The 25051-nt window shown below is 45.0% G+C and overlaps 1 protein-coding gene and 1 long non-coding RNA gene across 6 annotated transcripts in view; one reads left to right on the top strand and one right to left on the bottom strand.

Moving 5' to 3' along the window:
* Nucleotides 1-25051, top strand: part of SOX2 (SRY-box transcription factor 2) — a 1445341-nt gene that overhangs the window by 891352 nt on the left and 528938 nt on the right. The window lies entirely within an intron of this gene.
* Nucleotides 22107-23688, bottom strand: LOC141092752 (uncharacterized). The gene is made up of 3 exons (XR_012232893.1): nucleotides 23554-23688; nucleotides 23403-23440; nucleotides 22107-22242 (listed from the first exon to the last, which is right to left on the bottom strand). It is a non-coding gene; the product is annotated as an uncharacterized lncRNA (long non-coding RNA).

The following is a 25051-nucleotide window of genomic DNA, read 5'->3' as shown; positions in this document are numbered from 1 at the left end:
TTAGTAATGGAGAGGCATCTATAAGACACCTATCAATTACTAATCCTATAGTTGTATTGTAAATAAAGAAGCAGCCAGAATAAAGTGCTTCATTAGAACTAAGACTAAACAGTTTTCCTGTTTTATTTAAAAATAACAAACACAGTTATACTCACCAAACACCTATTCCATCAAAGCCCTCGTTCTCCTGTAATAAGCCAAAAATAAAAAAAAAGCAATATACCATACCTGTCTGTCTTTCTGTACCATGCCATAATCCATTCTGTAGTCATCCGACAGATATGCTGTACCTGCTGGAATTTTAATATGCAATGGCACAATAAAATGGATTTTTAATTTTCCATTCCTGGCGCTGGAACTTCTTTTTTCTTTCCTATTATTGATTGACTGCCTAGTCAAATCCGTGCGCAGGATCTGGATCCTACCAGCAAGTCAGTGCGGTGAGCTGGATTAATTTCTCTTTTTTTATAATCCATGTCTGGGTTAGAAACAGTTTTCAACCTGGATGGTGCCAAGATGTGACCGTCCAGGCTGAGAACTATTGATGAATGAGCTACTGTGAGCACAGCATCATTGACCAGTGGTGACATCATCAAGGACAGGCCGAGAGCTCCATCTGCGCCTGCACTGCATCCGCGGCCATTTTCCTACAGACATCGCGTAGATGCAGGTATGGATGGAGATCTCGGCTTTCATCCACCTGAGCCTGCGCTGAGTGAAAAGCCGGACCCCGGAAGATAAATGGCAGCTGCGATTTGCGGCCTCCGCAGGGCAGCCGCTCGCCGCTGTACCACCACAGTAGGACCACCGCACACCGCAGGACTGCCGCACCACCACCACCGCAACACCCCCATCTCTGGGCTCGCAGCATTGACCCCTCAGTAAGAATAGAGTTAGGGTTATATAACGCACCACCATTTTCCCCCTAATTTGAGGATCATAAAAGTGTGTCTTATAATCCAAAAAATACGGTATGTACATACAGTTGAAACCAGAAGTTTACATACACTTAATAAAAGACACATATGCATGTTTTTCTCATTATCTGACATGAAATCAGAATGAACCTTTCCTGTTTTAGGTCAATTAGGATTACCATAATTATGAATATTTGCTAAATGCTATACTAATGAGCAAGAGAGAATGTTCTAAAGGACCCGTCACACACAGCGAGATCGCCAGTGAGATCGCTGATTTTGCCCATATCATTATGTCATGTGGTTGGAAGCTCCTCATGTGTGCATATCAACCAGGGGCTGGCTGGCACTTTTCAGCCTGGGGGGCAATCACAAGGCAGTGGCCCTCCAGTTGCGGTTGCTTACTTCAGAGCTATGGGAGCAGAACCGAGCTTACTACAGAGATATGAGAGCAGAACAGAGCTTACTATAGAGATATGGGAGCAGAGAGCTTATTACAGAGATATGGGAGCAGAACAGAGCTTACTGCAAAGATATGGGAGCAGAACCCAGCTTACTACAGAAGTACAGGAGCAGAACGGAGCTTACTATAGAGCTATGGGAGCAGAACTGAGCTTACTACAAAGATAAGGGAGCAGAACCGAGCTTACTACAGAGATATGGGAGCAGAACCAAGCTTACTACAAAGATATGGGATACTAACCAGACAGGCCTAAATGCAATACAGGGTACAGCGGACCCAAGTAAAATGGCAGCTGCACAGGTGCATAATTACCAAATGAAAGAGCCAGCCTACAATCAGGGCAAGGCCGTGTGGTACACCAGTGCAGAAGAAATAATCCGCATGCGGCAGTGTTCACACAGGGAATGGAGGTCTTCTGGTTCACAACCTCTTAGTAACACCATATAGGGGGGCTGCCCAGTGCCAACTAGAATGCATCCCATGTGAACAGAGGCCACAAGTTTGCAGAACCATTTGGGCCCATCTGCACCCTGAAAGAAATATAAAAAGTGCACAAAAAACATATCAATATATGTAAGGTATTGGTTGATATTAAGGCCTTAATACGGAAGCTGACAAACTATGTCAAAGTTCCTTACACTTGCCAGTCCTACTCTAACATGAAAACCTCAAAAAGAGGAAAAAATCCTCCAAAAAATTCAGATACAAACCAGACAGGCCTAAATGCATCTGCACTAATACAGGGTGCAGCGGACCCAAGTAAAATGGCAGCTGCACAGGTGCATAAATACCAAATGAAACACAGCCAGCCTACAATCAGGGATTGGCCGTGTGGTAAACCAGTGCAGAAGAAATAATCTGCATGTGGCAGTATTCACACAGGGAATGCAGGGCTTCTGGCTCACAACCTCTTAGTAACACCATATAGGGGGGCTGCCCAGTGCCAACTAGAATGGTTCTGCAAACTTGTGGCCTCTGTTCACACGGGATGCATTCTAGTTGGCACTGGGCAGCCCCCCCATATGGTGTTACTAAGAGGTTGTTGATCCAGAAGCCCTGCATTCCCTGTGTGAACACTGTCACATGCGGATTATTTCTTCTGCACTGGTGTACCACATGGCCAATCCCTGATTGTAGGCTGGCTGTTTCATTTGGTATTTATGCACCTGTGCTGCTGCCATTTTATTTGGGTCCGCTGCACCCTGTATTAGTGCAGATGCATTTTGGCCTGTCTGGTTTGTATCTGAATTTTTTGGAGTATTTTTTCCTCTTTTTGAGGTTTCATACAGAGATATGGGAGCAGAACAGAGTTTACTACAGAGATATGGGAGCAGAACCAAGCTTACTACAGAGATATGGGAGCAGAACCAAGCTTACTACAGAGATATGGGAGCAGAACCAAGCTTACTACAGAGTTATGGGAGTAGACCCGAGCTTAGTGCAGAGATATGGTAGCAGAACCAAGCTTTCTCCAGAGATATGGGAACAGAACCGAGCTTACTACAGAGATATGGGAACAGAACCGAGCTTACTACAGAGATATGGGAGCAGAACCGACCTTACTACAGAGATATGGGAGCAGAACCAAGCTTACTACAGAGATATGGAGCAGAACCAAGCTTACTGCAGAGATATGGGAGCAGAACCGAGCTTACTACAGAAATATAGGAGCAATACGGAGCTTATTACAGAGATATGGGAGCAGAACAGAGCTTACTACAGAGATATGGGAGCATAACGGAGCTTACTATAGAGCTATGGGAGCAGACCTGAGCTTACTACAGAAATATGGGAGCAGTTGAAGTGCATTGTGCATTGTGCACGAAACGGCTGTCGTCCGTCTTATTGCATTTCTCCCGTGCCATTGCCTGTGCTTCATTAGCATGAAATAAAGTGAATCATTTCAAGAGAACGGTGAGTGTCATCCTGCTGTCTTTTTCTACTACGATAACCATGATCATGTTATATGGTTTTTAAGTCCTTAATGAATTAATAAGTACGGCATAAATGCTCTCAGAGGCAACTCTAGTAGTTTCCAATTAATATATTGCTACTTATTAGGGCAGAAGAGAGCATTACTCTTTATCATTAATATTTTTGGACTATGGAACACACTTTTTAGCAAGAAAAAAAACTTGCTTAAAAAATAGTGTGAGAAATAGCCATCTATACTTTCTAGCCCAGCAACCAATGGGTTATTGTAATTCAATAGCAAGATAACTGAGCAGCTGTTTATGCTGTGACAAGATCCCTGAAAGAGTAATGACGTAAAATCACATGATAACATGATCTTGTATTCTAAATTACAGTGAAAAACAAATGGATGGACTGAATTATTCATGACAATTAGTAGTGAAAAAGCAATGTCTTACGGTTATTAAGGTCTTGACATATATTTTGCATAGAGACATCATCTAACCTATTATATCATAGTTACCAAAGTAGTAATATAGTAATAAAGAGGTTGCACTTCAATGAACTTTATTCCAAAATCTTCACATAAAAGCATAGACAACCGACCATAGAAAAAATGGCAGAAATAGGAGAGGTCCCAGACACCGGTTTATGCGTTTCAGGGCCAAATGTGCCCCTTATTCATATGACGGGTCAGTGCGTGAGCTGGAGAGGGATTCATAAGTCTGCAGCGACTGTAGACTTATCGGTTTGGACCGGGCAACCCCTTTAGCGAACTTGCTACTTACAGGGATACCAAATACGACTGCATTTACTGCTCTGCAACTTTTATTCATAAAATTAAAAAAACGCATATTACAAAAATTACTTTGTTTGCAGCATTATTTTTTAGTAACTTTTTGAAAAAAAAAATCTCTTTTTAAAGTTCTGTGTCAACGTTTTAGGCAGGTGTGGACAGATAGCTGCAAAGTGAATAAACAAAAAAGAATTAGAAATCAGATTAACATGTTGTGACCATACTTAATGGGTCCGGTCATTATACTCCAGCAAGTGCTGTATTACCACTTGCGTTTTCTTTCCACAAAACGATATATAAATCTGTTAATCTCCTCCTGCTCTATAATATCCATAGATATTGTCCATAGATTGCACAGCTTTTCTAAGCTAACATCTTCTCTGTAACCCACAATTACCTTTAACATACAATTACCGCATTTTTCGGACTAAAACACGCACTTTTTCCCCAAGAAAATTGTGAGGAAATTGGGGGGTGTGTCTTATAGTGCGAACGCAGGCTTACCGGGGGGTGGAGGGTCCCTTCCTCAGGTGTGGTGATGCCACGGCCTGATGTCCACGGAGAGCAGGGTTTTTTTGGTGGCGGCGGCCATCTTCCTTAGGTCGCTCGTGCAAAGATTGAGATCGCGGCAGCCATTTTCCTGAAGCCGAGTGCGCAGATTGAGATCTCGGCTTCACTTGGCTTCAGGAAAATGGCTGCCGTGATCTCCATCTGCGCACACGCGGCCACCCATGGCTATTTTCCTAAAGCCCCGGGAAGCAGAGAACTCAATCTGCGCAAGCTCGGCCTCAGGAAGATGGCCGCCACCACCGAGAAACCTGTGATTAACACAGCTCTGCTCACTTTGGACACTAGGCCACGATGTCACCTCACCTGAGGAAGGGACCCTGCCCAGGTGCACTCCGTATCACCCACCACGCCATCAACTCCATGTGGACACCAGGCCTTGGTGTCGCCACATTTCTGGCAGCCAAAGGAAGGGACCCTGCTAAGGTGCTATCCCCCACCTCCCACACCGAATATCAGCAACGCCGCACCACCGATACCGGACCCCAGAAATGCAGCATTGCCTCACATCTCTTATCCTGAGGAAGGGACCATGCCTCCTGTGACCCTGCTGTACTACCGCCAGCCCTCAGGTAAGATACCCTAAATTCGAACAATAAGACGGACCCCCATCTTATAAAAATCTTTTTTCTGCTATTTTTCACCCCAAAATTTGGGGTGTGTCTTATGGTCCGGTGCATCTTATAGTCCGAAAAATATGGTACATCATTTGCCAGCTCCCTAACTTTGAAGCAAACTTGCAAGCCAAGCCTGCATCTTTTCCTGCAGATGATGGCTTTGATAATCAGCGATCATCTGCCTCTAACAGCTGCAGGTGGAGCAGAGGTCTGCACCCAGCTGTTAACATGTTAAATTCTGCTGACAATCCCATTGGCGAGACACTGACACAATCATGATTGCCATGATGGTCCTTGGTATGCTGAGGATCCCCATGCCCGTCATGATGTGTATAGTACAAACAATAGAATGATTGCAGGTTCAAGTCCTATAATGGAACTAACTACTACAGTAGAATGTTTAAAAAAAATGTTTTTAAAAATATGAGAAGATAAAAAAATACAGATATTTTGTATTACTACATCCATAAAAATCTTATCCATAAAAAAATAAATGAATTCATCTGATGGGTAAATGGTGTAATCAGAAAATAGAGTCTAAAAACAAGAATTGCAAAGGGGGGCAAGGGGTGATTAACATCGCAACACTGCAAAACAATGCAATAAGAGGCAATCAAAACATTGTATCTACTCCTAATTGTTTCAATAAAAACATCAGCTCAAGGAGCAAAAATTAAGCTCTTACAAAGCCCCATTGACCAAAAAATATTGCCAGGTCAGTTTTACCATATAGTGCACATGACAAAAAAAATGTGGCTTAACACTTTTTTGCAATTTCAGCACACTAGGAATTTGATCACATGATCAAACTAATTGTGTCGTTCAAAAGTGTAATTCGTCCCACATAAAACAAGCCTACATATGGCTGTTTTTATGGAAAAATAAAAGATATGGCTCTTCAAAGAAGAAGAAGAAGAAGAAAGAAAAAGCAAAGACAGAAAATTACCAGGACGACAAAATATATTGATTTTTATCTTTTCAAAGAGATTCTACTAGAGTTTGGATGTTTATTGTATATTTAACATCAGAAGTGCTTTTATTTGTGGAACTGCCACAAAATGAGTTATGCAGTCAATGAAACTGACTCAAGACTAGTGTTGAGCGATACCACCCGATATTAAAAAATATCGGATCAGATTGGATCGGCCGATATCCAAAAAGTATCGGGTATCGCCGATTCCGATCCCGGAAGTCCCATTCAAGTCAATGGGACAGAAATATCAGAATTAAAAAAACCCTTTCTTTCCTTGTAGGTTAATTCAACATGAAGAAAAACAAATAATAATAATGTAGAATGTATTGTGGGAGGTGTAGGAGAAATTAAAGCCATAGAGGTTTAGCCCAATCAAATGGAATAGCAGGAATAATTTTTTTATTTTAAAGACGTTTGGAGTTACAAAGATATTGACTATGTTAACCTCTTTTATATTTTGTCAGATATGTATGTTTCACTACTTCCATGCTCTTCTCCTTCTTTTTTACTTCTCCCACACTTTCTCCTTCATCATCCTCAGCAGCAGCATCTTTTTCATCAACTTCTTCACCTTATTCATCTTCTTCTTCTTCACCTTCTTCCTAATATTCTTTTTTTTACATTCTTCATATTCTTCTTATTCAACTATTATTCTTCTTCATATTCTACTTCTTCATCTTCTTCCGATTCTTCTTCTTCTTCATCATATTCTTATTTGTGACAGGCATTCCTGTAGTTGTTATCTATAAAAGTTTGAAGATTACAACTTCCATTCTGCCTGTCACAAAAGATTTACAACAGGATTTGCCCGCGTTCAGTTTGGCCTGCAGCAGCAGGCATTTTCCAGGGGCACCACGAGGAGGAACGGACTCACCCCCATACACTGCTTAGTCTTCTTCTGCTTATAATTTAGATAATATCATTTGCTCTGATTTTTAGTCTTATGCTTAATGTTCTTCTGCTTTTGGTTTTTCTGCTTCTTGGTCTTCTGTCTCTTGTTGTTCTGCATCTTGGTGGTTGTCTTCATGTTCTTTGTCCTCTTGGTCATCTTCTTCAGGGTCATCTTTTTGGTCTTCTTCGGTGTGGTCTTCAGGGTCGTCGTCTTCAGTGTCGTCGTCAGGGAGATCCAGAGTGAGAGCCAAAAACCATTTCCACAAGCTCAAACTTGGAAAAGTAGCAGAAGGTACAAGAAGGCTGAGGAACTGCTGAGAACCAGGTGACGGTACTGGAACCCGGATGTTTAGCAGAAGGAACAAGAGCAAATGGAACTAGCGAGGACCAGCTGACGGTGCTGGAACCCAGAGGGGCAGCAGAAGGCACAAGAGCCAATGGCACAACCGTGGACCAGCTGACAGTGCTGGAAAATGGTTACTAAAAAGAAGGTACCTGTGCTAGAAAGCACTACCAAGGCCCAGCAGACATTGCTGGAACTCGGATACCGAGAAGGAGGCACCTAGGCCAAAGGCTCTGCCTAGAACCAGCTGACGGTGCTGGAACCCGGATGGGTAGCAGAATTTGCAAGAGCAAATGGAACTAGCGAGGACCAGCTGATGGTGCTGGAACCCGGAGGGACAGCAGAAGGAGGAAGAGCCAATGGCATAACCGTGGACCAGCTGACGGTGCTGGAACACGGTTACTAAGCAGGAGGTACCTGTGCTAGAAAGCACTACCAAGGACCAGCAGACGTTGCAGGAACTTGGATACCGAGAAGGAGGCACTTCAGCCAAAGGCACTGCCGAGAACCAGCTGACGGTGCTGGAACCCAGATGGGTAGCAGAAGGTACCCATGATAAACAAAGTTGCAAGGTCGCGAGCAGGCGGCAGTTACCGAAACCCACAGTCCTACAGGGGGTGCTTGTCCTATTGGCACTACGTAACCAGCCTTTATTACCAGAACCTGCAGCCCACATAGGAAGCACCTAAACTGCAGGCACCATAGACTCGGCTAACCCGACCGGAAAACGACAGGACAACGTATTGGTGGCAAAGTGACGTTGACACTCTCCCCGGAAACAGCAGGCGTGCTGGAACCAGGCTGGGCAGGAGGGAGTACCCATGCCAAAGACACTGCCGAGAACCAGCTGACGGTGCTGGAACCCGGAGGGGCAGCAGAAGGAACAAGAGCCAATGGCACAACCGTGGACCAGCTGACGGTGCTGGAAAACGGTTACTAAGCAGGAGGTACCTGTGCTAGAAAGCACTACCAAGGACCAGCAGACATTGCTGGAACTCAGATACCGAGAACGAGGCACCTAGGCCAAAGGCTCTGCCTGGAACCAGCTGACGGTGCTGGAACCCGGATGGGTAGCAGAAGCTGCAAGAGCAAATGGAAGTAGCGAGGACCAGCTGACAGTGCTGGAACCCGGAGGGGCAGCAGAAGGAACAAGAGCCAATGGCACAACTGTGGACCAGCAGACGTTGCTGGAACTCGGATACTGAGAAGGAGGCACCTCAGCCAAAGGCACTGCCGAGAACCAGCTGACGGTGCTGGAACCCGGATGGGTAGCAGAAGGTACCCATGATAAACAAAGTTGCAAGGCCACGAGCAGGCCGCAGTTACCGAAACCCACAGTCCTAGAGGGGGTGCTTGTCCTATTGGCACTACGGAACCAGCCTTTATTACCAGAAACCGCAGCCCACATAGGAAGCACCTAAACTGCAGGCACCATAGACTCGGCTAATACAACCGCAGCACGACTGGACAACGAGTCGGTGGCAAAGTGACGTTGACACTACCCGGAAATAGCAGGCGTGCTGGAACCAGGCTGGGCAGGAGGGAGTACCCGTGCCAAAGACACTTCTGAGTAGCAACTGGCGATGTTGGAGCCCAGGGTCAATCAGGGTGGAGGCTGAGGCCTAATTTCATCAAGTTTAATATCTGTTGTAGTTTACTACTGATTTTAAACGTGCTCCAACTAGGCCTCTGGCTCCACTCTGTCTCTAGTATTTCCCCTGGTCTCCAACCCCGCCAGTTGGTGCTCAGAAGTTCCTGGGAATGTGGGCAGAGCAGGAGACATTGCCGGACACACATCTGTGGTTCAGCTGACGTTACTGAACCCCAGTAACACAGGAACAAGTGTGGATTGTGCAGACTCCACTTCTGATCAGCAACTGGCTGGGTTGGAGGCCAGGGGAAATACTAGAGACAGAGAGGAGCCAGAGGCCTAGTTGGAGCACGTTTAAAATCAGTAGTAGTGTGAATGTGGAGGCAGCACGAGATATTGCCGTCCACACAGCAGGGGAGCAGCTGGCATTACTGAACCCCACTAACACTGGAGCATGTGTTTCTCTCTGTGCAGACGGCACTTCCAAGCAACAACTGGCTGTGTTGAAGCCCAGGATCAGTCATGGAGCAGGCTGAGGCCTAATTGCAGCAAGTTTTATAGGTGATGTAGTTTGAATGTGGAGGCAGCAGGAGATATTGCCGTCCACACAGCAGGGGAGCAGCTGGCATTACTGAACCCCACTAACACTGGAGCATATGTTTCTCTCTGTGCAGACAGCACTTCCAAGCAACAACTGACTGTGTTGAAGCCCAGGATCAGTCATGGAGCAGGCTGAGGCCTAATTGCAGCAAGTTTTATAGGTGATGTAGTTTGAATGTGGAGGCAGCAGGAGATATTGTCGTCCACACAGCAGGGGAGCAGCTGGCATTACTGAACCCCACTAACACTGAGCATGTGTTTCTTTCTGTGCAGACGGCACTTCCAAGCAACAACTGGCTGTGTTGAAGCCCAGGATCAGTCATGGAGCAGGCTGAGGCCTAATTGCAGCACGTTTTATAGGTGATGTAGTTTGAATGTGGAGGCAGCAGGAGATATTGCCGTCCACACAGCAGGGGAGCAGCTGGCATTACTGAACCCCACTAACACTGGAGCATGTGTTTCTCTCTGTGCAGATGGCACTTCCAAGAAACAACTGGCTGTGTTGAAGCCCAGGATCAGTCATGGAGCAGGCTGAGGCCTAATTTCAGCAAGTTTTATAGGTGATGTAGTTTGAATGTGGAGGCAGCAGGAGATATTGCCGTCCACACAGCAGGGGAGCAGCTGGCATTACTGAACCCCACTAACACTGGAGCATGTGTTTCTCTCTGTGCAGACGGCCCTTCCAAGCAACAACTGGCTGTGTTGAAGCCGAGGATCAGTCATGGAGCAGGCTGAGGCCTAATTTCAGCAAGTTTTATAGGTGATGTAGTTCGAATGTGGAGGCAGCAGGAGATATTGCCGTACACAGCAGGGGAGCAGCTGGTATTACTGAACCCCACTAACACTGGAGCATGTGTTTCTCTTTGTGCAGACGGCACTTCCAAGCAACAACTGGCTGTGTTGAAGCCCAGGATCAATCATGCAGCAGGCTGAGGCCTACTTGCAGCAAGTTTTATATAGGTGGTAGACTACTACTGATTGTAACCGTGCTCCACTTAGGCCTCTAGCTCCACTGTCTCTAGTATTTCCCCTGGCCTCCAACCCCACCAGTTTCTGCTCAGAAGTGGCATCTGCACAATCCACACTTGTTCCTGTGTTACTGGGGCTCAGTCACGTCAGTTGATCCCCTGATGTGTGTCTGGCAATGTCTCCTGCTCTGTCCACATTCCCACTACTAGTTGGAGTACTGGTACTCCCGCATTTTACGCTCCCGGTTTAACGGTGGTATGAGGCTTTGTAAGTTGTCCCGGTAGCGAGGATCTAGGAGGGTGTACACCCAATAATCAGCCGTGTTGAGAATGTGGGCGATGCGGCGGTCGTTTATCAGGCACTGCAGCAGGAAATCAACCATGTGCTGCAGACTCCCAACTGCCAAAGAAATGCTCTCCCCTGCTTGAGTCGTCATCTCTGCCTGCTCTGCATCACCCCACTCTCGCTGTACATACTGACTAGAGCATTGGGTACCTCCCTCCTCTAGAGAGATGTCTTCCTCCTCCATTGACTCCTCCTCATCCTCCTCACAAAGTGTCCCCTGCCTAGGCCTTTGTGAGGAACCACATAGCGCAGACTGTCCAGAAGCAGATGGCATTTGTGACTCCTCATCCTCCACCTCTTCCAAAACCTCCTCCCTTAGTGCTTGGAGTGTTTTTTGAAGCAGGCAGATAAGGGGGACAGTCATGCTGACTAGTGCATCATCTGCACTCGCCATCCACGTGGAATCATCGAAGGCATGCAAAACGAGGCAAATGTCCTTCATAGAGGCCCAGTCAGTGGTGCTGAAGTGTGACCGGCGCACAGTGCGACTTGTTTGCGCCTGATGCAGCTGGTACTCCATTATTGCTGCCTGCTGCTCACCCAACCGCTCCAACATATGTAATGTTGAATTCCACCTGGTGGGTAGGTCACATATAATGCGATGTTCCGGAAGGCGTAATCGGCGCTGCAGAGCAGCAAGGCGTGATCTTGCGGTGCTGGAACGCCACAAGTGAGCGCACTCTATGCGGACCTTGTGCAGCAGTGCATCAAGATCCGGATAGTCCCTCAGAAAGCTCTGCACGACCAAGTTCAGCACATGTGCCAGACATGGGATGTGAGTGAGGTTGCCTAGGCCCAGAGCTGCCACCAGATTTCGGCCATTGTCACACACTACCAAGCCTGGCTGGAGATTCGCTGGCAGAAACCACACGTCGCTCTCCTGCTTGATGGCATTCCAGAGCTCCTGAACTGTGTGGCTTCGATTCCCCAAAGAAATTAATTTCAGTACGGCCTGTTGACGTTTGGCCATGGCTGTGCTCATATCGGTCGTAACAGGCTCCTGCAGCGCTGTTTCTGAGGAACTTGAGTAGGAGGAGGAGTCAATGTGTACAGACTGGATTCCTGCAATCCGTGGAGTTGGCAAAACACTTACAGCGCCACTCTCCAGATCTGTACCCGGCTCCACAACATTGACCCAATGGGCAGTGATGGAAAGGTATCGTCCCTGTCCATGGTTACTGGTCCACGCATCGGTGGTCAGGTGGACCTTGCTACTGACGGCGTTTAGTAGCGCATGTTTTATTTTTCCCTCCACATGCTTTTGCAGGGCAGGGACGGCTTGCCTGCTGAAATTAAAGCTGCTGGGCATGGTGTATTGTGGGACTGCCAGTGCCATGAAGTTCCGGAAGGTGTCAGTCTCCACCAGCCTGAATGAGAGCATTTCAAGGGCCAGTAGTTTGGCAATGCCAGCATTCAGAGCCTGTGCTCGGGGATGGTTTGCCGAGTATGGCTGCCTTTTATCCCATGCCTGTGCTACCGATGGCTGTAGAGTGGCCTGGGAGTGTGAGGATGACTGGGAACGTGGTGCTGCGGGTGGAATGTCACTGGGTCTCCGGACAACAGTGCCAGAGGTTCTTCCTTGGCGATCCTGTGAGGAAGCCGAACCAGCTGTGTGTGAGCTGGAGGAAGAGGCCCCAACATGAGCTGAAGAGGTGGTAGGTGGTGCTGTACGATGGCCTACGTCTTGAGTGTTTCTGTGTAACTCTAGCTCGTGCTTGGTCCGCACATGTTTCCACATATTTGTGGTATTGAGGTTGCTGACATTTTTCCCTCTTTTGACTTTCTGATGACACAGCTTGTATTTGACAAAGCAAATGTCATCTGCAACTGTGTCAAAAAAGGACCACGCACTGCAAGTCTTGGGAGCGCCCGTTTTGGCTTTTGGAAGAGGAATGCTCCTAACGGGTGCTGAAGTGGAGGCTACAGGCAACCAAGTCTGCCCCCTCCCTCTTCCTCCTGTTTTGGCCATTCGGGGAATCTCTTCCTCAGAGCTGCTCCCACCACCTTCCTGTTCCTCATGCCATGATGGGTCAAGGACCTCATCATCTACACTCCCCTCTTCAAACACCTGCTTCTCCTGGGTTTTCTCGCCAGCACCGTACGCACCAGAAAGTGGCACCTGAGTCTCGTCATCATCTGATGCGTACTGAGGTGTGCTGACCATAGGCACTGGCCCACCCGCCTCTTCAGATTCAGAGGGACAAAGAAGTTGCGCATCACTGCATACTCCCTCTTCTTCACATTCTTGAATGCTGCTTGGCTGGCCCCCTCTTTCCAAGCCAACAGATTCAGAGAACAGAAGTAGAGACTGTGATGGCTCCTGTCCAGGGCTCTCTGACTGCCTGGGCACTTTGGCAGGTGGTGAAGAGACAGATGATTGCTCTTCAGTGCTCTGGCCCTGAGAGGACGTGGAAGTCATTGAAGTCGATGCGTTAGCTGCCATCCATCCGACAACGGCTTCAATTTGTTCCTCCCGCAGCAGTGGGGTACAGCGAGGTCCTACAAAGCTGCGCATAAAGGACTGTTGCCTGCTAAAACTGGGGGATGTTGACTCACTGGTGCCCGCAGCAGGCACAGAATCCCCACGTCCTCTCCCTGCAGAATCCCCACGTCCTCTCCCTGCAGAATACCCACGTCCTCTCCCTGCTGAAACTCCACGCCCACGCCCACGTGCCTTACTCCCTGCCTTCTTCATCTTGGTAGACTGATAAAGATAGGCAGAAAAGTACAAAGGGGGGTTCAGTGTGCTTATTCCTGAACAGCTGGTAACAGGTATAAGAAACACTAATTTTATGAAGTGTGTGTGAACTACAATTTAATATGAGCTAATGTGGCCTACACAACTGTCAAATGGAGTGTTTGGTGAACTTTATTTTGTTTTGGGTTTTTTTCAAAAAACAAAAAGGATGTGACCAAAGATTTGAAAGTGATAGTATCACAATCTTTTTGGAGCTATTGCAATGCAGGAAGGTAACCTACAATGCAAAAGATGAGGCTCCAAAAAATAGGGTAATACTAATCTGGCTGCAGCTGAAGGGCACAAGCCAGAAAAAAGGCTCCTCTATCTACTCCTATATAGTGTTTGCAACCAACCAATGTAGATGGATACGGATGGATGCACACTAATAGGAGAATGAAAAATGAGCTGCTATAAAAGAAAAATATGTGTGAGGCAGTGACGCACACTGAGCGGCCTACAACCAGACTTAGCTGTAGGAAACACTACAGCGTGAGCTGCACTCACACACAGAGACCTCTCAGACAGCCGTTAACAGTGCAGATAAGTGGGCTCTAGCACTGAAAGGCTGCAGAGGCTCCGCTGTCTACTCCTATAGTGTTTGCAACCAACGCATATGGATACGGATGGATGCACACTAATAGGAGAATAAAAAATGAGCTGCAATAAAAGAAAAATATGTGTGAGGCAGTGACGCACGCTAAGCGGCCTACAACCAGACTTAGCTGCAGGGCACACTACTCAGCGTGAGCTGCACTCACACACAGAGACCTCTCAGACAGCCATGAACAGTGCAGCAAACTGGGCACTAGCACTGAAAGTCTGCAGAGAGGCTCCACTGTCTACTCCTATAGTGTTTGCAACCAACGTATATGGATACGGATGGATGCACACTAATAGGAGAATGAAAAATGAGCAGCAAAAAAAGAAAAATGTGTATGAGGCAGTGACACACGTTAAGCGGCCTACAACCAGACGTGGCTGCAGGACACACTACTCAGTGTGAGCTGCACTCACACAGACCTTGCAGACAGCTGTGAACACTGCTGCAAGGCAAAAGAAAACTACAGTGGTGGATTATGTAGCCTGGGTAAGGCACACTATGATTGTGAAAATCGCTATCTCTAACTGTCCCTCACAGTCTTGAACAGCAGCCTGTCCCTAACTGAATTCACAGCAGAGTGAACCCGAAATGGCGGTGGCGGTGGCTTTTATAGTGCATCATGACATCATTTCAGCAGCCTATCACAGCCATGCCATTAGTTAACATGCCTACATGCCTAACAGGATGTGCCCACACTTCTGAGGATTGTCATTGGCTGAATCAAATCAAACTGGCTCATAGCATTATGGGAACTTCCGATTCCGGTATTCGATATGCTAAAAGTATCGGAACTCAGTATCGGAATTCCGATACAGTGAATATCGGCCGATACCCGATACTTGCGGTATCGGAATGCTCAACACTACTCAAGACTTTACTGCATGTGTGAAGAAGTAGCGAACTGTACAGTACTATACATGTTCTTATGCCACCTCCCTCACCAGGGTTTAGTTTAAAGACTGACACACCAAGAAAGAGTAAACACTGCAATTAATATGTTTGAGGTAAGCGTTAAAAAAGTTCAAGCTCAGTTCTTCACAGCAGCTACTTAGTCAGTGTGATTTCAACAAATTTAAAATAAATATTAAAAATAAGTAACTATGTAACATCAGATGTTTATGCTGTTTTCTCCAGTTATAAATAATCCCTAGCCCTCCTGAATTCATCATTCATTCAGAAAAAAGATAAGGTTCATATTTCTGAAAACATGATGGATTACTAGCTCACTGAAGTATGATGTTACAGCAGCCTACTGAAGTCTATGGAGAGGTAAGGGGACTTAGGCTAGGTTCACATTAGCGTACCGGGGCTCTGCAGAGGGCTGCGTACTTCCTCCCTGAAGCTCCACCCACTTTCACATTTCTTCCATTTAGGTCCTCCTACTTCTGCATGCGTCCTGCGTACCTATCTTTAACATTGGGTACACAGGACATGCAGATGTATGCGGATGCATTATTTTGATGTGGCTGCCAACCGCACGGGAACGCAACAAGTTGCATTTTGTGCAGATGGCAGAGATGTTAACTGCTGCTAGTGTGGCGCCCTGTGTCTTTGCCGCCACAAAATGGTCAAATATGTACTATTGTATATGTGTTTTGTAAATGATGGGAGTTATGCTTTCTCTGCTGGAGACAACTGCACACACAATTTTACCCCACTCCCTTACTTGCCTGAAACTTAGAACTTTGCAGAGATACCCTAACTGGGAGGGGAGGAGTTTTAGTTAGTCTGTGAGGAAAGACGGTGTGAAGACAAGATGGAGAATGTTCTTGGAGCAGTTACATGTGCTCTCTCCAGGGACAATGCTGAGAATGATCAGGGCTTCAGCCCCTAGGTCATCTGTGCTTCTAGAGTCAGATGGTAATCTGAGAGACTGCGTGGTTTACACAACCATCAGTGGAGTGTCTTCTCCCTGGAAAACTACTGCAACAGAGAATCAGTGAGGGATTATGCCAGAACAAACACATGCTTCACATAGGATTCAAGCTGCATGTTGCCGGGGCAGAAAACACTGTGAGTCCTGGTAGTACTAGAAGTTTCAGACTCTGGGAAACCTTTGTCCCTGAAGTGATTTAGAACAGCAGGATGTTTACACTGAACCAAAGCAGGGAAGGGTAACTGCCACCATGCAGAGTAGACTGTTAATCTGGTGAGAGAGTTGTATTTTATCCTCTGAACTGCATCTGACTTCAGTAAATGATAAAGTGACTTTCCTTGTCTCCTGCCTTGTTACTCCTTACCATCTACTTTCATCACCATCTCTGGGGGCCAGCCCTAGTTGGAGGGGGTTAAACACCTGCACTGCCATCATCATCTACCCCCGGGATCATCTGCAATGCCGGCTATCTTACAGTCGAACACTCCAACTGGCGTCACAAACTCTTTTTCTAATTTTTTTCATTTTTCTTTTATTTTTAAACCCTATTTCACTGTCCCTGGAGTACAGGCACCGGGCATGGCTGCCACCCCCGTGACCCCCTGAATCCAACGCTGCTCGGCGACCTGGGTGCCCTGCTCTGGGTGATACACTAGTATGAATGATGATGGAACTAAACAGCGAATGCACCTTAGTACGACTGCGTTAACTCCACACAGTCTGAGCGGAATGCACTATACACAGCTCTGTTAACTTCACAGAGAGATAGGGCTAAGGGTTGTGCTCACTCTGTAACTGACCCGTGCCAATCGCACACGTGGCCGAAACAGATACAGAGTCAAAAGAAAAAACTAAACTGAAGCTAGCAACAAAAAACCCTGTTGACTTCACATGGGAGCACAGCTCTTTGGCTGGTTCTTGATCTGTAACTCGTCAGTGCTAACAGTACACAAGATGGAAACAGATGCTAAGCCAAGTGGGTACAAGAGCCCTAACTGGCTAAAACTCAGGAGGAAACTAACCCACACATGTGCAGTCAGAGTGATAGCATATCCACTCACATACCAACCAAGAATGATACTAGCTCATCGACATGCACCTTTGGGAGCTTTTTATACACTAGGCTCATGTCCAGTCATACAGGACCTTGCCCATGGACTAATCTGGACCTGCCACATCACCAGAGCAGCTGACGTGTGACCACCAATGAGAGGGCGCCACATGACAGACATGCTCAGTAAGGTAATTTTTGAACTCCAGAGGACAAGACTGCACCTGCGTAACACTGGTTACCATAAACTTAGCTGGAAAGGCAGCAGTAACCAAGCGCATACCATGAGCCCAAGGAAGATGCCAGGACCGAGGTCCATGCTGATCAACAATCACAGCGGCTGGACCTGAATGGGAAACCACCGATTCAGAAAAAGGCTTGGGATCTAACCCGTGCAGCTGGAGGATCCCGACGCCTAACACAAGGACTGGCAAAAATGTGATGGAAAAGGGTGTAACATGGTGGCACGGGGTGGTAGTCATGGGCGAGTCCACTAGGTCACAGTCAGTGAGCACCCCAGCCCCCTGCACATGAAAGGGCAGTTCTAGCCCCAGCCCCAGGTCACAGTGGGTTACCTTAGAATCACGGATTCTCTCCATGGTGGAATAGCATCCTCTGGATGCACAACACATCTCACTCTTTAGGGCTCAACAGTGACAACTTGTTTAATGAAGATGAAGAATAGAAGATAACAATTCCTGAACTGTCCCTATTCACAGCAACAGCTGCAGAAACAGAGGCAATGGCTCCCAGGAGCTACAAGTTCCTTATGAGGCACACACACAGTCCGTGTGCCTGCTGCCCTATAGTCCAATGGAAGCTCTCTTCTAGGGTTATGGCCAGCTCTCAGCAGAGGAGCATACCCTGCCATGGGCCAGCCTGCCTGAGCACTGAACTGCAAACAGGGGCTTTCTGTCTTCTTGGAGGCTGCTTACCCAGCCCCCTCAGTTAACTCCTTGTTATCCCTAAACTACTAATACATATATTGCAATGATACATTAAGACAGGTCAAACACAGCACAGACATGACATCACATTAATACATATAATAAATATTGCACAAACATCATTGCAGAACCCAATGCAGGTGCAGCACATGGGAGACCACATACAGAGGAGAGAGGGAGCATCCGAGGGTCTCCGTCACCTCCTTACAGAGGGACTCAAATTCAAGCTGTATTAGACATAAAGGAGGTTCCCATACCCATTGTGTTCAAATTGTCATGTAGTGGTAATCCTACACTCATAAAAGATCTGCACAAATGTGCAAAGCCTACCAAAAATTACAAGCTGGGTCATCCATATACTCTTGAAGGTGCTAATTGTAGTGCATAATTCAAATATTATGAACAAAGTGTACTTGTGGAACTCCCACACTCATAACAGGTCTGTACTAAGTGCCAAGATTGTCAAAAATTGCAAGAAGGGTAATCCATATACCCTTGAAGGCACCAAATATAGTGCCTCTTTCAAATGTTAAAAAAGTGTAGTTGTTATACTCCCACACTCATAAAGGCTCTGCACACAATGTAAAGCCAGAAAAAAATTAAAAGGAGGGTCATCCATACACCCTTGAAGGCACCAACTGGAGTGCCTCATATAAAAATTAAGGAAGTTTAGTTGTAGAACTTCTACACTCATAAAGTCTTCACAATCAGTTCAAAGCCATCCATAAACCGTTGAGGGCAACAACTGGCAGACCTCATTCAAATATTTTAAAAATGTGTAGTTGATGTACCCCTACACTCATAAAGGCATGCACAGAGTCCAAAGCCAGGAAAAATTAAAAAGAGGGTCACCTAATTGAATCCACAAAAACATTTTGAACTTTTTTTTAGCTTTATATACCACCGTAATGTAACACTGACCACATTAAACTGTATGAATGACTAATTAAATTCAGAAAAAAAATTGATTTTTTTGGAGTTTTATGTCACCATAATGTAACAATAAAAGCAAAAGGAGAAATAAGGAGTAATGGATTCAATAGTAATTATAAAAATACAAAATTTATTCGTTTATACATGCACAGTAAGGTAATGAGTCATACTCAGATTTACATAAAATAAGACGCAAACAGGGCAGACCTGAACAGGGAAAGCAAAAATAGCAACCCGTGCTCACAACATATCATGACAAAGGCTTTAGTACTACATGCAGGATTCACCAAGGCCATAAGGAAGTATTGACAGAGCCAAAAAAAGCAGGGTACCTGCATAGATAACCTAAGGTACTGAGTGGTAGTGAGGATAAGCAAAAGCCTACCAAAGTAACCCCAAACCCCTTGAGAAAGTGCCCGTAGTAGACGCGAAACGCGTGTCGGGGGTCTCCGTCCTGGACCTGGTTACCCGTGCATCTTGGTAAGCAACCTGCCCCTACTGTATACATATTACTAAAAGGTTTGGGGTTACATTCAATAAGCACATAATACTGTATGGATGAAAATATAGTTAATTTTTTTCACCAAAAATAATGTGGTCACGTGCGGCAGCTATATATTTAGCAACAAACTGCAAAAGCCTTAAGCCCTTCTCCCTGCTCATGCAACTATCCCTGAGCTAAATGAAGAATGTATCTGATACAAACAGCAAAGCACAGGATTAGCCCTTAGAAGGACTGTTAGTATGATGATTCAGCATCAGCAACAGTATCAACACTGGAGGACTCTAATTAGTTAAACTGTGCACACACAGGCCTGGATAACTGTTCTCTTGCTCCAATCAGAACTTTTCTGAGCTGTGCAATGGAGTCAGTAAACCAAGCGTGGTGGCGCCTGTCCTTTTATAACCTCTGATGAGGTAATGTGGCCAATCATAGTAATGCCACTACCAAGATGGTTATACCATTACAGTGACTGGCAGGCAATCTCCGCATGCTTATTGCCTGTGTAATAGGTGACAAACATGCGGGGCGGGGGTTCGAGTTCCAAATTCGAGCACCACCCAATGTTCGTCGAGTGCCAAGCATAACTGAGCATCCAGGTACTTGAGCAATGTCTGAGTATCACTGAGCATGTTCGCTCGTACCTAGTTTACAGCTTTCTAGCAAGCGTTTTATCTCTCTTTAGCCCTTCATTTCCATGTATACTGCTAATTTCTGTTGTATAATGTCCTTTATCCTGTGGAATACAACACAGCGAGTAATCTCCACCCACTAGCTCAGAGACAACTGAAAACAAAAGATATAACAGTCATATAATGGCTGTTATGATTGAGTCACCGTAGGAGGCAAAAACAGAAATGCTAGCTAAGTCCAGAAAACCAGAGAAGTTGGCAGCTATCGGATTGCAGACCCCTGAACCTATCAACACAACTAGCAGTAGCCGTGGGGGGGTTCCTACGATGCCCTAAACCCCTCGATCACAGCCGGAGAATTAAATAGGCCTAAAGAAAGAAAGGGGAAATCTAAACTGCCCCAGAGCAGACCCCAAAGCAATAGGCAGCCCCCAACATAAAATGACGGTGAAGCAAGATGAAAATACTAACACAGACAGAAAGATAGATTGAGCAAAGAGGGGCCCAAGCTAACTAGATAGAAAAGGACAGGAAGGCTGCTGTCTGCAATCCGTGAAAAACCCTATGAAAATAAGAGCCAACAGACTGACAGTGAAAAAGGCCCTGAAGACGCTAGGCTTCAAAAAAGCTATGTCAGTACTCAGGAATATACTGAAGACAGAGCTACAGGCAAAAGGAGATTCAGCTCACCCCAGCAGGGAATGGCAGAATACTGAAAAGCAAGGAAAACAAAAAACAAAACAAAAAGCTAACAGGCAAAACTGAAAACTTAGCTTTAGAGGAGCAGGAATCAGACTGGTGTCCTAGAAGTCCACAGAGAAATCACCCGCAGGGCAGAAGGGCGTCGGCAGCCTTATATCCAGTCCGTGACTCCACTCAGCCAGTCATCCTCATTAGACTCAGGTGCCTGATAATCAGGCTCATTACCTTCCTTTACCAGAATAGGGAGTTCACCAGACCCCAGTGACGAAGGGGAAAATGAACTCACAACAAATGGCCATAAATAGTGGACATCTTCATGCACAAGCGACAGCTTATTCTGAATAGTCACATGAAATGACACATATGGTTTAAGACAGTATAACTTCCACCTCTGCTGTGGGCCCAAAGAGATTCTTAAGAAAAAACATAACTACAGTAAACCTAAACACTAGAATAAATACACAAAACACATTATTTTGGTTGTCAAACTGGCCACAGCTTTATTTAAATCACAGGATTAACACAATCACAGTAGGTGTCAGGTGAAATGCTAGTACATTGGTATTCACAAGTACTGTGATATCCCCTGCTGTCTGACATACAGCACCAGGACAGACAGCCATAAAGGGGTGGCACGCATTGGCTTGCCATTCAAGTAGAGCCAGTAAACTTTCAGGGCACCAATGACCCTATTATCCTCACTCCTGTGCTTAACCACCATGCCCGCACGATTGGCATTACCATTACAATGTTCTTAAGGGTGGCACCAAATCTGAGCCTGTCCACCACCATGAGGTTTTACATCCTCTATTAGTTAAAATGAATCCACCTTTACTTGTCTCCAACTTCAACCTGACTCCTAAACCACAAAGCTGTAGCGGGTTATAAATTACAAGTCACTTATGACACTTTTAGCTGTTTTTTTTATAAATTATTTTACTAAACTTATAAAGTAGAAGTCACTGCAAAAGCATTAAGGGTACTAAATTTGGCAAACCTCCGACTCACAAAGAGTCATCCTACAGCACTCAGGAGAGGAAAAAACCTCTAGGGAACCATGACTGAAGAATTGCCTTTCCCTTGGGCTTAGAGGTTAATGCTAGTGCTAACTTTTTATAGCCATGATAAAATTGAACCTGGTACAAGATATATAATGGCTAATTAAACAACTGCAATAAATCATTCGTCATTATACAAGTAATGGTTAAATAAAATGTTTTAGGACAGTGATTATAACATGGCGGGAGGGCGAGTGGTTTCTCCCGGTTCATCCTGTGAGAGAAAGAGGGAGAGATAAAGAGTTACCACCTCTATACAAGCCCCATCCTCCTCACGTTAACACACCAGGCACAGACATACTATTCTCCTTCCTCTTAAAGCAACATCATTCTTGCCTAAAGTCTACACTGCTATGCAAACAAAGCTGCAGGAGTTAAAGTCCACCCTTCCCAAAGTCATGTCCTCCTCTGCTTACTGCATCGGTGGTTTCTGTATCTAGCCACAGCAAAGCCAGGATATAGTCCAGGAGGAGAGAACTAGAAGTATTTTTGTCCCTAGGGAGAAATCAGCCACTATAGTGCTGAGTAAGTTTGAGCATGTAAATCAAACTTATGGAACTCGATGATTGCTGATGGGTTACCTTAAGACTGAGAGTATTTGTGGCCCGGATCAGGCCAGAGCTTTGTAATTCTAGTAGTTTGGTAAAGTGATCATCTGTAACTATTTGAATATGGTGTGGATACAGTTTCCTAGGCGTTTTTTAAACAAGTAGTAAACATGTTTTCTTTTTCATCTAATTATGAGTTTGCAATATCTTCATGTTGGGGACAATAGAATGTGACATTTCTGTTATGAGATATTTTCCCTCAGTGTTATCAGTACATAACATGTAGAGATGGCCATACCCATTAGATTTTTTGGCCAACAGCTATCTCTACCAACTCCCACAAACACCCGAACACTCGACTCAGCTGTTTTCGAGTGTTCTCTATGAGAGTGCTGCTGCCAGACTCAGCGACAAGATCCCATCAAATTTTTTTTCTATTTTTTTATGTAGCCTTTTAGTAGATACAATGGGAGCTATTATTTTTTATAATAATTTTAATATTTGAAATGGTCAGAGAATAAGTTTGTTCTCCAGCCATTGTATAGGCCTAAATCTTAAGTGCATTTAATGTTACTACTGGTAGGCCATTGTAGCACCAATGATTGGTCTAATTTGCCCAGTTTAAGGTCAGCACAGTTTAATTACTGGTCGCCTTTGATACTATCCTCTCCCTGTAGGTCAGTTTATCTATGTGCAATGTAACTGAAGGATGAAAGAAGACATGTATAATTCATGAGACCATGCAAATAGACTGTGAAATACAGTATTTTTGGTAAAGGGGATAAGAGCCATGAAGAAATGAAAGTGATTTATTTATTTTACATACATCAAGTCAGTGGAAGTCTGTTCTCCAGATCTCGCCACCTTAGGAAAGAAAATATATTTTAAAATGATATAAAATTTGTCATAGCCTCCAAATTACACTGATAAAAGAAAGTGACAGATTATTTAAATGTGCCTCAATCATTACTACTTACATGCCATTCATTTCTCTGTCAAACTATTATTTCCACTTCTATTGCCTATTTTCTGATTTATACCGAGACATAAAAAAAAACGTCTCTCGTCGAGCAGCCAAAACAGTGATGTTATTCTGTTAGTGTATTTGATTGCATCCTCGTAGTCCTTTCATTCCAGTTGGCATTTAAAGATTGAACCACACGTGCCACTCTTACACCTTCCTGCATGATACCGTTTTCTCCCGATCCCTCTTATCTGGAGCTGTGATGATGCACGGCCTTTTCCTTTCTTTCTTGTGGGGGATTGTGCAGTTTTCTTGATGTTTGTGACAGGCCACGATAGGGGAAGCTCTTATCACTGTTGGGCTTGGAGGCCTCGGTAAATTGAAAATTGCAAATGAAATCCACTGGGTTTGAATTCATCAGCTATTATGTCAGATGACCTTTGGCAGCTGCTGATAAAAATGAGAGAATGTTAGCTCTGATCCAATTTTCAGCACTAACCATTCCTTTTCAAATCTGTTCTCCGCCAGACAGCAGACACATGGGAAGTGAAAATGATAGGGTTTCAAGAGAGCTTCATTGTGTTGCAGATTAAGATTTTCTACCCCCATTTCTAGAGGTCGCCCCCCAGACCTCTGTCTAGTATCTACCTATTGTCCAATCAGTTTCAATATCTGCTTCAGCGGACATGTAAGCCATTCTTACAGATAAGTGCCTACAGGAGAAAATGTTGGACTTAATAGTTTTGCTTAGGAGACATCAAGGGTCATAGTATACTAATATTGACTGGCACATGTTAGTTTAATCTTCCCTCCTGTGGAATGACACACAAGATTTTTTTCAGAGCGGCTGATTCCAACTATTTTCCCTCTCTTCTTATGTAGCTGCAGTTTTATTTATTTTTGCATAAATCTTTATATTCATGAATCAGTGATATTTCAGAACAGGCTGCCATAGACTAGCAGGTGCAGCTTTTCATCTAGATGATGGAACCTGAAAACGGAATAATAATGTTGTAAACGTCAATACAGATAAACAATCTATTAGTTTTTTGCATGTACAGTTTCTGTTAAAATAAATTACATCCTGCCATATGGGTTTTCCTATTGAATGTGGAGTATAACTTTGTAGACAAGTGTGTGACTGAATGGGTATTTAAAAGTCCTATCCAAAGAAGCATCATCTGAAAATCTCTTAGTCACTATGTGTATCCTTGCTTCTACAGGTGGCCAAAAAATAGGGTTGGAATAGAAGTTGAATTTCGGTGACTTTGTCTCTATAGATTTATGGCAATTATTAACCTCGTTTTGGAAAATAAGTGAATGAATGAAGCTTTGCGTCTTAAAATTCTCGTTAGCATGAGATTATTAAATCTTTAGCCTTGTTCTTAATTCTAATTTTACTACTTCAAATGTAAATGGTTCTGCTTCCACTTTTTTCGCCGCTTGTTTGTTGCGGTTTGCTTCATTATATCGATGCCCCTTAACAATGTCTAGTTTGACATATATATAGG

This window comes from Dendrobates tinctorius, unplaced genomic scaffold, assembly GCF_039654945.1.
Source record: "Dendrobates tinctorius isolate UK_male_01 unplaced genomic scaffold, ASM3965494v1 ptg000060l, whole genome shotgun sequence".
NCBI classification, from domain to species: domain Eukaryota; kingdom Metazoa; phylum Chordata; class Amphibia; order Anura; family Dendrobatidae; genus Dendrobates; species Dendrobates tinctorius.
This window is presented reverse-complemented; position numbering and strand designations above follow the sequence as displayed.